The following is a 17,472-nucleotide window of genomic DNA, read 5'->3' as shown; positions in this document are numbered from 1 at the left end:
ACATCTCCTCCAAGAGGCCTTCCCTCACTAAGCCCCCCTTTCCTCTTCTCCTGCTCCTTTCTGCTTCGCCCTGACTTGCTCCCTTTATTTATTTATTTATTTATTCATTCATTCATTCATTTATTCATTTATTCATTCATTTATTCATTTATTTATTTATTTATGAGAAGCAGCATGGCCCAGTGGAAAGAGCACAGGCTTTGGAGTCAGAGGTCAAGGGTTCCAATCCCGGCTCCGCCAATTGTCAGCTGTGTGACTCTGGGCAAGTCACTTCTCTTCTGTGTGCCTCAGTTCCCTCATCTGTAAAATGGGGATTAAGACTGTGAGCCCCAAGTGGGACAACCTGATCACCTTGTATCCCCCCAGCGCTTAGAACAGTGCTTTGCATCATTATTATTATTATTATTATTTATTCATCCCCCCATCCCAGCCCCACAGCACTTATGTACATGTCTGGAATTTGTTTATATTGTTTGTCTCCCCCTTTAGACCGTAAGGTCTTTGTGGGCAGGGAATGTGTCTGTTTATTGTTATTATTGTACTCTCCCACGCAGTAAGCGCCCAATAAGTATGATGGACTGAGATAAGGGTAGAGAAGGCGGGTCTGAAGATCAGAAGCCTCGGTTGTGGTGGGAAAGAACAGTTCTTTTGGAATGACATGGCAGGTTAGGAGGTTACGAGCAAGCAGAGCAAGCAGCACAGTCTAGTGGAAAGAATGTGGGCCCAGGAGTCAGAGGTTGTGGGTTCTAATCCTGGCTCTGCTACGTGTCTGCTGGGTGACCTTGGGCAAGTCACTTCTCTGCATCTGTTACCTCATCTGTAAACTGGGGATCAAGATCGTGAGCCCCATGAGGGGCAAGGACTGTGTCCAACCCAATGACCTTGTATCCCTCCCAGCGCTTAGAACAGTGCTTGGTACATAGTGCAAGGCGGGTACAGACCCGCCTCCTCTACCCTTATCTCAGTCCATCAATATTTATTGGGCGCTTACTGTGTGGGAGAGTACAATAATAACAAATACCACAATTATTATTATTGTTATGATCAGAAAGATAGATTTCAGAACCGGTGAGGTTAAAAGTGCTGCAATAACTAGCGATGTGATGCAGATGTGTCCGTGTTGGTATGCGGGTGAGGTGGGTAAGAGTAGGAAATCTGTAGAGTGGAGGATTGAGGGGAAGGGGGCAGGGTAGGGGAGATCACTGGGAACGTACTTGTGACTGTTGAAGCCCCTGTATTGTAACCCCATCATGGAGAGGACGGTTTGATTCCCTGAACTTAGCGTGTTTCACTTCGGGGACCACTGACCTGCTTCCATTGCTTCAGGTCTCTGTTAACAGGCAGCACTTCTGATTTGAGCTGGGCCCGCCTGAATTTTGAACCACAGCTTTACGTGCTGCCTACCACCTGGGCCATGCCCTGCCCTCCCGTCGCGCCACTGTGCCACATCCTGAGGCAGTCGCTCACCTTGTGTTCCATCTGAAGCTGGCTCTGGGTCACCCAGGTAAGCCATTTAACACATTCTTTTCTTTATTCTGCACCCATTGGTCCCATCCGCCTTTAAACTTGTGTCCGCATTACGGCTCCCCTTCCCCCTTCTCCCCTTTGCCTGAAAATCTTAAACCCACTTTTTCAGAATTTGTCCCCTGCTCCTACCCTGTCTTGCTACCTGCGTGGGCCCGGAGCTTTGGAGCAGCATGGCCTAGTGGAAAGAGCGGGCACCTGGAAGTCAGAGGACCTGGGTTCTAATCCCGGCTCTGTCAAATGCTTGCTGTGTGACCTTGGGCAAGTCACTTAACTTCTCCAAGCCTTAGTTTTCCCTGTTCTCCCTCCCACTTAGACTGTGAGCCCCATGCGGGACAGGGACTGTGTCCAACCTAATTCACCCCAGTGTTCAGAGCAAAGTGTTTGGCACGTAGTAAGCGCTTGTCAAATGCCATTAAAAAATGGGGGAAGGGACAAAAGGGCAGTAGCTGCTCCCAATCCTCACTGTTTGGGTTCCCCTTTCTTTTCTGGTCCTGACCCTGGTGCTCCTTGATTTTGGGCAACCCTGGTGGCATGCCAGGCTCAGGGGCGGTAGGGGCGAGACAAGTTTAAAATACAGGTTTGGAGTTCCTGGGCGTGAGGCTGGCGTGGCTGGGAAGTGGCAGGGGAGCCGTGAAGGGGACAGAGTTAAAAAAAGGGGAGGGTGGGGCAATAAAGAAAAATAAAACCCCTAAAAATGACTTACCTGGGAAACAGCTTGCAGTGACAAGGAGATTTCCATTGTACTAGCCAGTGACAGCTTTTAAATCTGTTCATTCGACAGTTCCCTCTCCTCCTGTCTTTTCTCCTCACCTTGCCTCCCTTTCTTGCCCTTTTTTCCCCCCCTCCGCCCCACAATCCGCATGGGCTCAGTGAATCCCATGGGGAATGTGAAGGGCACCTAATTTTGAAAAGGTCACAAGTAAGGTATTTATTAAGCCCGTATTCTGTGCCAAAAGCACAGTACTAAGAATTGGGGGGAGATATAAGATAATCTCACTGGACTCGGTCCATGTCCCAAGTGGAGCCCACACACTAAGAGGTTGGGAGAGCAGGTGTTTATCCCCATTTGAGATGAGGAAATTCAGGCCAAGAGAAGCAAAGTAACTTGCCCAAGGCCGCACAGCAGACTGGTGGCAGAGCTGGGATTAGAACTCAAGCCTCCGGCCTCCCAGTCTTCGAAACCACACTGCTTCCTCTGTGCAACAATAACATCGTCAAGGCCATGTATGTGTATATGTGGTTACAACAAACTTTTATTTGAAAAACAGTATCAAATGGGAGACAGGAACAGAGAGACACCGCCGTACATCCAGAGCCGGATAAATGGCGTTGACAGAGGAAGTTCAGTGGGTCCCTCTGGCCAAAGTTCATTTTTTTTCTCCCCTGTCATCCCTGAGCTACGTGAGGACCATTGCCACCAGGCTCTTTCTTTGAGACAGATAGGACTAGTTTTCATTTGGTTATGGCAGAGGTAATAATGAGGAAAGGGAATGCTTTCAGGATGGTTTATTCAAGTGGTGATCCATTAGTGGTGGTGGTGGTAAGAAGCAGCGTGGCTCGGTGGAAAGAGCCCGGGCTTTGGAGTCAGAGGTCATGGGTTCAAATCCCGGCTCCGCCACTTGTCAGCTGTGTGACTTTGGGCAAGTCAGTTAACTTCTCTGTGCCTCAGTTACCTCATCTGGAAAATGGGGATTAAAACTGTGAGTTCCCCGTGGGACAACCTGATCACCTTGTAACCTCCCCAGCACTTAGAACAGTGTTTTGCACATAGTAAGTGCTTAATAAATGCCATCATTATGATCATTATTATTATTATTATTATTAAGAAGCCCTCCTGCAACCATGGGAGTTTTCCTGCTGCCCCTATGTTTCCTCTTAAGTGAATACGGTTCCGATTACCCCAATGGGGTTTTCTTCACCAAAGATAATTTTCACAGCAGCTTTGGTGTAGTAATAGGGAAGTTAGGCTTCATATCTACTGTAGCCTAAATAGAAAAGTTAGGGAATGGGAAATATAATACGTGTATCACCTCCTGCTTGGCCCTTCCTTTTTCCCTTAATTCATTCAACGAATTCATTTTTTTCTTGGCCTGCTTCCTGCGATCTTTGCAGCTGATCTATTTAGAGTACTGTCAAGATGTTTTTTCCCAAGTGATAAATGGTGAGAAAAACATTTTACCAAAACCCTAGGAAGTTTGAGACAAATGGTTCCTTGAAATTTGTTTCCCATTTTCCGTCAAACACACACACATGTTGTGTTGTGATGGTAAAGTTATTGATGTTGCCCCTTGCTATCTTTTGTTGCTTTTTATCAGGGAAAATCTAGCATTGCTGTATGCACCATCAAAACTACTTCAAGGAAAATGGATTACAAATATTCTACACGATTTTTAGTTTTGCTTCTCAAAGAGGATGTAGTAATCCACATCTGGGGCTCAGTTTAAGAACACAGGGACTAGTGTAATTCATTTTCTTAGTTTATAGTTTGGTTATTTATTTTGGTGCCTATTCTTGGAACACGTCAGCGTATTTTATATTTAAGGCAAAGACCCAGTTCAATTAGGTATGAGAGATTAGGGGCCTGTGAGCCCCATATGGGACATGAACTGGGTCCAACCTGATTACCTCGTACCTACCCCAGCGCTTAGAACAGTGCCTGCTTTTCCGACAACAGTTGTTATTACGGTATTTATTATCCTTGTACTTATGTGTGCTTCCTTTGTGCCAAGCACCAAACTATTTTCTAGGGGGAGGTTCGAGACAAAAATTGTACACGGTCCCTGTTCCACAAAGGGCTGGTGCCGGAAATTTAGAAACAGGAATAAATCACAAACCAAGTTACAAGGAGTAAGAGCAAATTGAAAAAACCAATACAAAACAGTATTCGGAGGGTGTGGTGCTTAGGTGCCCTGGCTTCAAACAGTCCCTCCCAAACATTTCAATAGTCGATTCGCGCCTATGGTGTCATTGACAGGGCTGGGGAAGAGACTGTCCCGGCCCCTGCATAGCCTAGAGCTTGAGGTGATGCTTTAAACTTTGGCCTCCTGGATCCCCAGGACTTCACCCTGACTGGAGATCTATTTTCTCCCTGATTCATCATAAAGTCACCTGGACATTTTGAGACTTAAAGTGCTTCTGCTGGATTGCAGGTCCTGGTTTTTAAGAGAGCTTTCTTTGGATTGCCGTATATCGTTGGTATCATTTGTGCCGTGGATGAATTTAGGGCATGCTTCGGTCACGCCGCTGATTGTCATTTTCCCTCAAGGAGGTGATCCATGTTTATTGCTTCACTTAGAAACATTTGAAGGTTATGTTACACTATGAACCAGCTGTCCAAGCACTTTATATTGCTTCTCTTCAGTGAAGGTAACCACCCTGGATATGCCATTTATCTGTTTAATGGCCTTAGTCTAGGGGTTTTATGAAAGTGGGGCTTTTTATGAAAGTGGGGCTTCAATCTATAATATAAAATTGCTTTGGTTTCGTGTTTTTTTCTAAAGTGTAGCAGAGAACCCTTTATGTAGAAAGAAGAGAGGTGGCTAAATTTCCTTTTTAAACTTGATTTGCACAGTCAATCGCATTTATTGAGTGCTTATTGTGTGCAGCTCTCGGGAGAGTACACCGCAACAGTAGAACGGACACATTCCCTGCCCACAATGAGCTTACAGTCTGGAGAAGAGGAGACAGACATTAATATAAATAAATTGCAGATGTGCTGTGGGGTTGGGCGGTGGGGGATGAATAAAGGGAGCAAGTCAGGGCGAGGTGAGAGGGAGGAAAGGAGAGCATAGGGAAGGTCTCTTGGAGGAGATGTGCCTTCAGTAAGGCTTTGAAGTAGTAGGGGAGAGTAATTGTCTGTCGGATTATAGGAGGAGGGAGGGTGTTCCAGGCCAGGAGGCAGGACGTGGGCAAGAGGTTGGCAAGATAGAAGAGATTGAGGTATAGTGAGAAAGTTAGTATTAGAGGAGCAAAGTGTGTGGGCTGGGTTGCAGTAGGAGAGCAGCGAGGTGAGGTAGGAGGGGGCAAGGTTATTTGAATGCTTCATAGCCAATGGTGAGGAGTTTCAGTTTGATGCCGAGGTGGATGGGCAACCGCTGGAGGTTCTTGAAGAGTGGGGAAACATGGCCTGAATGTCTTTGTAGAAAAACGATCCAGACAGCAGAGTAAAGTATGGCCTGGAGAAGGGAGAGACAGGAGGCTTAGGAGGTCAGGATGTGATTATCTGTAATGGTCTGAAAGAATGATGCCACTATTGGGGAAAAATCAGTAGGAGCTAATAGGAATCTGGGTAACGTCACTGTATTGTGCTGCCAACTTGGCAAAGCAGGGAGCAGTCTGGGTAGCCCTGTCCTGGGCCTCAGAGCTGGCTGCAACCTCAAGGTCCAGAGAAATCACACCTGCATCCCCATCGTCCAGACCTTTAGTCCCTCGGATCTAGTCATGGTCTCCCTCCTAGGGCTGGCCGGAGATGCCCGGGAAGCAGGAGAGGAGAGGGGCGTTGGTGAACCCATAGTGCTTAAATAAAGAAAGAAACCTTTGCCAAGTCATTTTTCTTTGACGGGGGGGGAGAAGGTAGAGAAGGGAGAGCGGAGCAGAGAATCCGGGGCGAAATGAAACCTTACGATGGCTGCCACACATTCACAATATCTGAGGGAGTGGGTGGACAGAGGGGTCTCGGCCTGGCTTTGTACATGCGTGGCAGCCATCTAAGCCAGTTCTGATTCAGGTGCCATGCCGGTGCGTGGCCGCCCTAAGGCAATCACTTACTTCTCTTACCATCTAAAGCCAGCTCTGCCTCTCGTGGGCATATAAAATAGACTAAATTTATTATTCTGTGGGAAGCATCATCGTGTAGTGGATAGACCACGGGCCTGGGAGCCAGAAGGTCATGGGTCCTAATCCTGGCTCCGCCACCTGTCTGCCGTGTGACCTTGGACAAGTCATTTCACTTCTCTGGGCCTCAGTTACCTCATCTGTAAACATAGGGATTGAGATTGTGAGCCCTACATCCCCCACCCAATTTGCTTGTATCCTCCCCAGTGCTTGGCACATTGTAAACGCTTAGCAAATACCATAATTGCTATCGTTATTGTTAAATCCTCGAATTACTAGTACTACTCACCAGTGTTTATTTCTATTTCTCTTGAAACAGTAATCTAAGAATGTATTTTTATGTCTCAATTCCTATTATAGCCTTTATCAGAGTTCTGTCATGCATTTTTGCTGTTGACTACAGTATGCGCTGTCATACCCAGCTTGTGATGGATGGGAAAGTTTATATGTAGTGCTTTGATTTTTAGACTGAATTATTTCCTCAGACATTCCAAAACAGAGGCATTCTATCAAATGCACAGTAGCGGAGAACCGACATTTTTCTCATTGAGTATAGGAAGTATTTCAGGTTTGCATGACATCCACTCCTTCCAACTTCAGTTTGGATCGAGGAGATCCAAACTGAGAAACAGTCAGTTACGTAATTCTTCCTCCTTGAACATACTTAAGAGTAAAGGGATATAAATCCAGATTCGTCCCTAAAAAATCTGTTAAAAATGAAAATACCACAGTTGCAGGCTATCATTTTCCTAGCCTGGGAGTCAGAAGGTCATGGGTTCTAATTCCGGCCCTTTCACTTGTCTGCTGTGTGACCTTGGGTAAGTCACTTCATTCATTCATTCAATTGTATTTATTGAGCGCTTACTGTGTGCAGAGCACTGTACTAAGCGCTTGGGAAGTACAAGTCGGCAACATATAGAGACGGTCCCTACCCAACAACGGGCTCACAGTCTAGAAGGGGGAGGCAGACAACAAAACAAAACATGTGGACAGGTGTCAAGTCATCAGAATAAATAGAAATAAAGCTAGACGCACATCATTAACAAAATTAATAGAATAGTAAATATGTACAAGTAAAATAGAGTAATAAATCTGTACAAACATATATATATAGTGCTTAGAACAGTGCTTCGCACATAGTAAGCGCTTAACAAATGCCATCACTATCATTATATTATAATATTATATATTAGAGAAGCAACATGGCTCAGTGGAAAGAGCCCGGGCTTTGGAGTCAGAGGTCACAGGTTCAAATCCCGGCTCTGCCAATCTTCAGCTGTGTGACTTTGGGCAAGTCACTTAACTTCTCTGTGCCTCAGTTACCTCATCTGTAAAATGGGGATGAAGACTGTGAGCCCCCTGAGGGACAACCTAATCACCTTGTAACTCCCCAGCACTTAGAACAGTGCTTTGCACATAGTAAGCGCTTAATAAATGCTATTATTATTATTATTATATTATATACAGGTGCTGTGGGGAGGAGAATGAGGTAGGGCAGGGCGATGGGGAGGAGAAGAGGAAAAAGGGGGCTCAGTCTGGGCTCAGGGGGCTCAGTCATTTAGTTCAGCTCTGCACACAGTAAGCACTTGAGAAATATGATTGAATGAATGAGTATATCTATCTATCTATCTATAGACATATGCTACTCTCTAAACTTTCCACTCAGGCTGAAGGCATCATTCAAAGTCCATGAATCATTAGTACAGCTGGATAGCGTGGCTCAGTGGATAGAGCACGGGCTTTGGAGTCAGAGGTCATGGGTTCAAATGCCGACTCTGTCACTTGTCTGCTGTGTGACTTTGGGCAAGTCAGTTAACTTCTCTGGGCCTCAGTTACCCCATCTGTAAAACAGGGATTGAGACTGTGAGCCCCACATGGGACAGGGACTGTGTCCAACATTGTTTGCTTGTATTCACCCCAGTGCTTAGTACAATGCCTGGCACCCAATAAGCACTTAAGAAATACCACAATTATTATTATTATTATTGTTATTTCCAGTTTCCTCTGAGCAGATAACCAAAGAAATTGTTGAACTTTAGAGGCGACTTAATTTAGCAGTTGAAGGTGCAGATGTTGGGGAGTTAATTGCATCTTGGAAAAATTACTCTTCAACAAGGACCCTTTCGGACTTTTTGCTCATCTAATGCATCATTTTAAATTTTCTAAACAGATTGAGAAGCAACATCTATGACCTCTCCACCATCAGCTAAGTTTTTGGTATTAAGAAGTCTTGCGTTCATTTTGAAGAAAGTGGAAGGCCTTATTAAAAAAGATCCTGATGAAGAGCTGAAAGGTGTACAGAGGTGTTCAAAAGGATTCAACCTGGTACAGGATGGTTTAAGTAGAGAAAGGAAGGCTGCTGTTCAGTGTATGTTTGAATAAGACTGTGGATATAACCAGAAGTACAAATGAGTGCTGAGGATAGAAATGAAGCGTGTGCTAAAAGGTGTTGGGTAGACTGTGAGCCTGTTGTTGGGGAGGGACTGTCTCTATGTGTTGCTGATTTGTATTTCCCAAGCGCTTAGTACAGTACTCTGCACACAGTAAGCTCTCAGTAAATAGGATTGAATGAGTGAATGAATGAATGAATATTTCTTAAGCACTTCGTGTCATGCGCTGGGGTGGATACAAGCAAATCAGGTTGGACACAATCTGTGTCCCGCATGGGGCTCACAGTCTTAATCCCCGTTTTCCAGGTGAGGTAACTGAGTCCCAGAGAAGTGAAGTGACTTGCCCAAGGTCACACAGCAGACAAGTGGCAGTGGGGTGTTGTGAATTCATTAGGAAGGCCTCCTGTAGGTGGGATTTCAGGAGGGCTTTGAAAATGGTGAGGACTGTGGTGTGGCAGACTTTGGTGGAGAGGGAATGCCAGATTAGGGGAACATGGAGTTAGAAAGGGGAGGGACAGGAGTGAGGAGGGACTTTGGAAGGAGCAATTACCCAATTAGTCTGGAATTTTTGACTTATAGAGTATGACATTCCCCCCAGCTAGGGGGAGAGCCAGCTGTCGTAATTCATGCTTCAGTGGATTTAAGTGAATAGGGAGGAAAGACATCAGCAAATCCTGATCCCAAAGTATGGTAACTCAGGGGTGGGTCTGAACCATCCTCCTGTCTCTCCCACTTTTCAAATCCCCTCCTTGTGGGAGGGGAAGGTGGGAAGAGAGGAGCAGGAAAAGTCCCTCTTCTTAGAGGCCAAGCTCAGAGCGGAAGAAAGACGGAGTCAGACCCTTCTCCCTGCCAGCCCAGCCTATTTTCAAAATTAAGCACATGCCCTCTAATTCACATTACCTGAGGAGGTGACCAAATATGGGCTCATGAGTCATTGACTGGTGTTAGCTCGTGCATAAACAGGTGAGATTCTTCTGTCTTGCTGAGTTCAGTCACAGGACCTGTCTGCAGATGCAGAGCAGCTCCCTCTCCAGTGCTGTTTGTTAGCAAATATGAAAACGTTCGTATTTCAGACTGTTTATAGCAATCAGTCGATCCGTCGGTGGTATTTGAGTACTTACGGGGTACAGAACACGTAATTCACTGGGGGAAGAAAATGGGACTATTAGGGTATTTGGGGCTTGACTCTGTATTACTAGCGAGCCTGGAGAAATTGTTTTGGAGAGAAGGGCCTGTCTTCCGAGAACAGTGCTTGGTACCATCATTATTATTATTATTCTGAGATGTTGCCCAATGGCTTTCTGGTGGCAAAGGCTGATACCTCAGATAAAGATTTCACGTGCGCATCGGGCTGCCCGCTCCACCCTCATGAACCCTCCAAGAGCCTTACAGAGCTGGGTGAGGGGGAAGCAAAGTGAGCAGTGATTCTCTGAAGCAGCGTATGTTTGCTTAAAATGGAGAATAAAGGGAGGAGATGGCGGGGAGCAGTCTCTCCCCTCAGCCCCTCCCAAGTACGGGAGAGCTGTACTTTGAAACCTAAAAGAAAATCGGTCAAGTTTGTTTTTACGTATGCCCGTAGTAAGCTCCTTGAAGATAGGGACTGTGTCTTTTACTTTTTACTGTTTTCTCCCAGGGCTCAGTGCAGTGCTCTGCACACGGTTGGCCCTCAATAAATACCATTATCGTTCGATCGACTGATCTCAAAGCTCAAGCCTAGAATGGCAAAGTAACCAAACCCAGTCATAGTCTTCAATCAACCACTCATATTCATTGAGCACTTACAGTGTGCAGTGCACTGTACTAAGTGCTTGGGAGAGAGTTGGTAGACACATTTCCTGCCCACACTGAGCTCATAGTCTACAGTGGGAGACAGTCGTTAATATAAATAAATAAATTACGGGTATGTACATAAGTGCTGAGGGGTGGAGGGAGGGGTGAATAAAGGGAGCAAATCAGGGCAATGCAGAAGGGAGTGGGAAAAGAGGAAATGAGGGCTTAGGGAAGGCCTCTCAGAGGAGATGTACCTTCCATAAGGTTTTGAAAGGCTTTCAAGGGGTATTCTAGTTAATATTTCATGAACACTAATGATGGCTATTTCTGCAGGCACATATTAATTTGGCTTTGAAATCAGGGGTGTGTACAAACCGTTGAAGATGAAACAACAGTTCAAAATTTTGAACCTGACTCAATTTGGTCACTGAAATTTCTGCCCAGTTGAAGGCTGGCCATCAAGTGGCACCCCCATCTTTCCGTTCTGCTGACTCTGAGGTCAAGTAGTGATAGGATGAGGGAGAGAGCACAGACAGAAGTGATCAATTAGATGATCTCTTGGCCCAGTTAAACACAGACAAGAAGTGGTCTCATGGCAACTGCAATGCCTCAGTTCAACACATTTTCAGACTTGCCATGTTGAATGGTGACAAACTGCGCTTGTGTCTGATTCCACTAAATCCTCCTTGCAGGATTTTGGTCCCAAAGTCTCAGGACTGAGTCTCATTCATTGTTCCTCATGGGAGGCCCCATCATCACCACCTGTGAGATATTTTTAATACAGTTAGGATGCTTGAAGAATCAAAATTGTTCAACCTCCAGTTCTATTTGCCCCTTGCAGATACCATGCAAGATAGTAAAAGTAGAAAACACAATAGACATCCCTGCCTTAAAGAAAAATGCACATTACACTCACCAAGAAACCCTTTGACAGTATTCATTCATTCAATCGTCTTTAAATTCAAATACCAAAACCACTGCAACAGAATAAAAATGATGGCATTCATAATCACACATTGAATGATTGGTCCTTCTTGATGGACTAATAATGGTTAGACGTGAAAAAGTAGAAATGTTCAGTGACTATTTCACTAAAATCAAGACTATCATTATTGTAAAAGTAATCCTAAATTTGGTAATTCAGAGAAAAAAGGTAGGACTACATAGGCTCTAAAACTAGTAGTACAGACCGAGCAAAACTCGCCTTTATTACAACATCATCGCCGTCACTGTCTATAAAATCTGCAGAAATATAGTTGTAGGCTTGCCTTCAAGCCATATTTTTCAACATTTCTAGGATTTTCTCTTTCCCCTTTGTTGTCTTAGCCATAGTCATAGCCATAGGAGTTGCATTGAATAAGTGTCTTCTGTGGACAGGGCATTGTTCAGGCCTTGTTGTTTACATCTGTGTGACTGAAACCATCTCTCATTCGCAGACATCCCTCCCCCATCCCCAGTCACTCCCTCTGCACCCTCTCCTCTGCCCCACACCGCTCCAGCGAGTCCAAAATGCCACAGATAAAATGATCTTCATCATTCTCATCCCTGTTTTAACTCTCTTCCTCCCTTCAAGGCCCTACTGAGAGCTCACCTCCTCCAGGAGGCCTTCCCAGACTGAGCCCCTTCCTTCCTCTCCCCCTCGTCCCCCTCTCCATCCCCCCATCTTACCTCCTTCCCTTCCCCACAGCACCTGTATATATGTATATATGTTTGTACATATTTATTACTCTATTTATTTTATTTGTACATATCTATTCTATTTATTTTATTAGTATGTTTGGTCTTGTTCTCTGTCTCCCCCTTTTAGACTGTGAGCCCACTGTTGGGTAGGGACTGTCTCTATATGTTGCCAATTTGTACTTCCCAAGCGCTTAGTACAGTGCTCTGCACATAGTAAGCACTCAATAAATACAATTGATGATGATGATGATGGTACTCTGTTATCATTTATATCACAAGGAATAAGGGGGAGAGGAGAGAGTAGGAGTAAATGGTTAAGAAGAATCAGCTTTCTGCAGATAAACGAATTTTTCTTTGTCAGATAGTTTGGGCCAATTTCCTTCCGTCCTTTCTTGTTCTACTCTATCCTATTAATGGTGTAAATATTAAATGCAGAAGATATCATTTTTTATTATATATCCCTTGGCATTGTCGAGGGTGAGGTTTTATCAGTGTATGTGAGCGTGGTTGATAAGATTGATGCATGCCTGGCAATCCCTTCCAAAATGTGTATATGTAAAAATGATCCCTTGCAGCTCTGGGGCATCTGCTATATGCTGTGCCTGGGTTCATTGTTGTGTGTCTTTTGGTAAAGGGAGCTCCTCAAATCCTCTGCTCTAAAAGAATCACTCCATTTCTAATTGCCGTATGTCAGACAGGTCTATGTTCTCATGCTGCCTCCCAGCTGTCCAAAGGCATCCACAGCATCTAAGGATTTGATTTACTGTTCTTTTAAAAGTTTTCTTCTTTCCATCCTGTTGAGAATTTCAGTATTTCAGTTTACCTTAGAGGAGCTGCTTCCATCATCCAGCTTCTCTTTTTTTTTTCTAGGAACGGTGCAATGGCTGTACTTTTATGTTTAAGTATTTAATATTAAAATAGTCATTCTTCTATGTTTGCCTTCTCCCTCCCCATCCTCACTCTCCATGCAGATTATGGGTTCTCTGTACGTTCCCAAGAGCCTGTGCTGGGTGACGTCCATTTTAGGTGCTCACATATTAGTGGTGATTATGATGATGATATAATGGAAATTATTTCACAAATCCCACCAACATTGCTTTCTTTTTATCTTTGGAAATCAGCAACACAGAATTGAACGCTGTCACTGATTCTGTTGCGTGGGTAGCACATTGTCCAATGACGCAAGGATACGCAAGGAGGTCTTATCCCTACCGCCGCAGACCACCGGAGAATGGAAGCCGTATTCCCTGCAGGAGCAGGGCATGTAGGCAGATTCAGATTGGGAGCTCCCAGATTGACGGAAGTCACCCAATGCTGGAACCAGCCACCCTGCCCCCATAGACCACCGTGGAATGGAAGTCCCTTCCCCTGCCGGAGAGTGGGCTTGGCAGAAACTGAGCTTGATCTTCCGGAGCCTCTCCGAGATCAGAAGAGGTTGGAGCCATCCAGTCTCCAGACCAGCCACCTTGCTGCCAGAGACCACAGCAGAATGAAAGCCCCAAACCCTCTTGCAGAGGGTGGAGGAAGGGCAGAAATGGAGACTCCCGTGTCCTGGAGCCCCTATAAGACGGGGAGCCGCGGGGGCTGTCAGATACTTGGGCCAGTCTTCCTGCTGCCACAGAACACCTTGGAACAAAATATCACCACCCAGAAACCTAGACTCACGGGACCCAGAGACCACCTCTGAGTGGAAGCTCCACTCACTACGGGAGATGGGCGTGGGCAGAAATCGAAATCCACAGAACCCAGAGCCCCTATCTGATCAGGAGCTCCGGAATCTGCGGCATCTGCCCAGTGTCCGGCTAACCACTCTGCTGCCAAGGACTACCGAGGTGCAAGAAGGCCACCGCCGACCAGAAGCCCCATCCCCTACAGGAGTTGGAGGTGGGCGGGAACGGAAACTCAGGTGCTCGGGAGCCCCTATAACATTAAAAGCTCTGGATTTGAAGCTTGAAGCCCTCGCCGGCCACCTTATTGCCGCAGGTCATCATGGAACCGAAGCCCCATCCACCGTGGGAGCAAGGGCTGGCCAGAAACTGAGATTCCCTTGTCTTGGAAACCCTATGAGATGAGGAGCTGTGCTGGCGGGGAGGGGGGAAAGGGCTGCCGATTGCCCAGACCAGCCACTCTGGGTCCTGAAACCCCTGTAAGATCAGTAGCCCTGGGGTCCACCCCACCACCTCAGAACACCATGGAATGGAGGCCCTATCCCCTGCCGGAGCAGGGGATGGGCAGAAATTGAGACCCGTGGGACCCAGAGCCCTTATAAGAATCAGAGCTCTGGGGTCCGTGGGAGTCTCGGCCCCCTCCGACCACCGTGGAATGGTAACCCTGTTGGAATTAGGAATGGGCAAAAACCGAGACCCACGGGACCCTGAGCCCCTATAAAACCAGGAGCTTCTGGATCCACAGGGGCTACCCAGCGTCCTGATCAGACTCCTTGCCACAGCAGGTTGCTGTGGAATGGAGGCCCCGTCCCTTTCAGGAGTCGGGGGGTCGGGGAGGGTGCAGAAACTTGAGATGCATGGGACCCCCCAGCCCTCATAAGATCAGGAGCTCTGAGGTCCTCTGGGGTTGACCAATTTCGGCAGGAATGAGGGGGTTGTCAGAAACTGAGATCCATGGGACCCGGAGCTCCGATAAGATCGGGAGGCTCAAGGTCCTCAGGGACTGTCTGACGCCCTGACTGGTCACCCTACCCCGGCGGACCACTGTGGAATGGACCATCCCCTGCAGGAGCGTGGGGAGGAGGGGGATTGGTGGAAACGGAGATGCCACGTCCCGGAGGCCCTGTGAGATGGGGATGCCCGGACCAGTCATTCTGCCACTGCAGACCACTGTGGAACAGAAGCCCTGGCCCCCGCAGAGCCCACCTTTAGAACTTTTGGAAGCTTGGGAAAGGTGTTGCCGTTTGTGACCAAGGACTAGTTGCCTGGATGGGTGAGTAGCTGGAGGACTGCCCCTTGCGATTACTTTTTAACCGCGCAATTTCCTCTTTTAATTTGATCATTTTAATTGACGATTGGCTTTTGTCGTGTGAAAGATTATGTGTAATTTATTCTTATTGTTCTACCTATCTGCCTTTGCACATTTCGATTGTGAACCCCTTGTGGGACAGGGGCCGCGTCGGAATGGGTTATCTTGTATTTATCCTAGCACTTGGCACGGTGCTTCTCACGTAGTAAGGATAGTAATAAATGCCATAGCTAAGCACTAACTGGAAAACTGAATTGGGAAGGCTAGCATGTTCCTGGGGAAGCTTAAAGATAACACGGTGCTACCGTGAAATCAAGATTCAGGTAAAACTGAAGGTATACAGGGCAGTTGTTGTGTTGAATATTCTTTATAACTGCCAAATCTGGATCCACCACAGAGGTCATAGTCAACTTCTAGAGCAGTTTCCCCAATGCCACTTATGCAGTACTGTAGGCAGGGAACATGTCGACCAACTTTGTTATAGCGTACTCTCCCAAGTGCTTAGTACAGTGCTGTGCACACCGTCAATGCTCAAGGAATACCGTTGATTGGCGAGACAGGATCATAAAGAGATCCTGGGGTGTGATCAGACTACCAGCATTGAAGCAGTGCTCATCACATCTACCCTGGGTGGGGAGAAACTTGTGAGGAGGATGGGTGAGACTGTTCTTTAGGGAGCTGAAATAGGTAATCGCTGAAAAGGTGAACAGAAGGCACAGTGTAACAAAACCTCAAAATCTGTGGAAAAGCACTGGGCAGTTGGGAGGCCATTGCAGAAGACAGGTTACTTTGGGAATGCAGCAATCTGAAATGGGCTAACTGAGGGTTTGAGAAGATCATGACAATAAGATAGACAGGGCCAGGCATTGTGGGTAATCAATCAATCAATCAATCGTATTTATTGAGCACTTACTGTGTGCAGAGCACTGTACTAAGCGCTTGGGAAGTACAAGTTGGCAACATATAGAGACAGTCCCTACCCAACAGTGGGCTCACAGTCTAGAAGGGGGAGACAGAGAACAAAACCAAACATATTAACAAAATAAAATAAATAGAATAGATATGTTCAAGTAAAATAAATAGAGTAATAAATATGTACAAACATATACATATATACAGGTGCTGTGGGGAAGGGAAGGAGGTAAGACAGGGGGGATGGAGAGGGCAGAGGGGGAGAGGAAGGAGGGGGCCCAGTCTGGGAAGGCCTCCTGGAGGAGGTAAGCTCTCAGTAGGGCCTTGAAGGGAGGAAGAGAGCTAGCTTGGCGGGTGTGCGGAGGGAGGGCATTCCAGGCCAGGGGGATGACGTGGGCCGGGGGTCGACGGCGGGACAGGCGAGAACGAGGCACGGTGAGGAGATTAGCGGCAGAGGAGCGGAGGTTGCGGGCTGGGCTGTAGAAGGAGAGAAGGGAGGTGAGGTAGGAGGGGGCGAAGTGATGGACAGCCTTGAAGCCCAGGGTGAGAAGTTTCTGCCTGATGCGCAGATTGATTGGTAGCCACTGGAGATTTTTGAGGAGGGGAGTAACATGCCCAGAGTGTTTCTGGACAAAGACAATCCGGGCAGCGGCGTGAAGTATGGATTGAAGTGGGGAGAGACACGAGGATGGGAGATCAGAGAGGAGGCTGATGCAGTAGTCCAGACGGGATAGGATGAGAGCTTGAACGAGCAGGGTAGCGGTTTGGATGGAGAGGAAAGGGCGGATCTTGGCAATGTTGCGGAGCTGAGACTGGCTGGTTTTGGTGATGGCTTGGATGTGAGGGGTGAATGAGAGAGCGGAGTCGAGGATGACACCAAGGTTGCGGGCTTGTGAGACGGGAAGGATGGTAGTGCCGTCAACAGTGAGTAACAAGTGCAACAGTGAAGCAAGGGAAATTTTCTACATGCTCATTACGTGGAATGGGTTTCCAGTCCCGCACTGAGCTTATCACTGATAAAATCTCACCATCAGGAGCGTTATCTTTGAACTTGAAGGATAGTTGTGTGTCTTTGTGTGTGAATACATACATATATATATATATATATATATATATACACCTATGCCTGCATCTCAGTTCTATACCATGGAGATTGCATTTTTGCAGAACCAATGCATTAAAAAAACTTCACATACATAAGCACAACTGTTTCTTTCACCGCATTGCACTGAATCCTGACAGATGCACATTCGGTATAGAAACCGTGTTGTGGAAGAATAAACTGTCTATGTATAGGGGTGTATAGATATGAAGCTACCTTCCCCTTTTGAAGATCAGAGTACAGATGAATTGCTAGTCATACATGTGAGAGTGGTTGAAAAGA

The 17,472-nt window shown here is 46.5% G+C and overlaps 1 protein-coding gene across 1 annotated transcript in view; it reads left to right on the top strand.

Moving 5' to 3' along the window:
* KIAA1958 (KIAA1958 ortholog) overlaps positions 1–17,472 on the top strand; it is a 116,580-nt gene that overhangs the window by 14,921 nt on the left and 84,187 nt on the right. Inside the window, exon 2 of the mRNA XM_038770326.1 lies at positions 1,327–1,504. The gene's annotated coding sequence lies outside the window, so the exon portion shown is untranslated. The remainder of the gene's footprint in view (positions 1–1,326; positions 1,505–17,472) is intronic.

The sequence above is a fragment of the Tachyglossus aculeatus genome, chromosome X3 (genome assembly GCF_015852505.1).
Source record: "Tachyglossus aculeatus isolate mTacAcu1 chromosome X3, mTacAcu1.pri, whole genome shotgun sequence".
Classification (NCBI taxonomy): domain Eukaryota; kingdom Metazoa; phylum Chordata; class Mammalia; order Monotremata; family Tachyglossidae; genus Tachyglossus; species Tachyglossus aculeatus.
The sequence above is the reverse complement of the archived record's forward strand: the minus strand, read 5'-3'. Positions and strand labels throughout refer to the sequence as shown.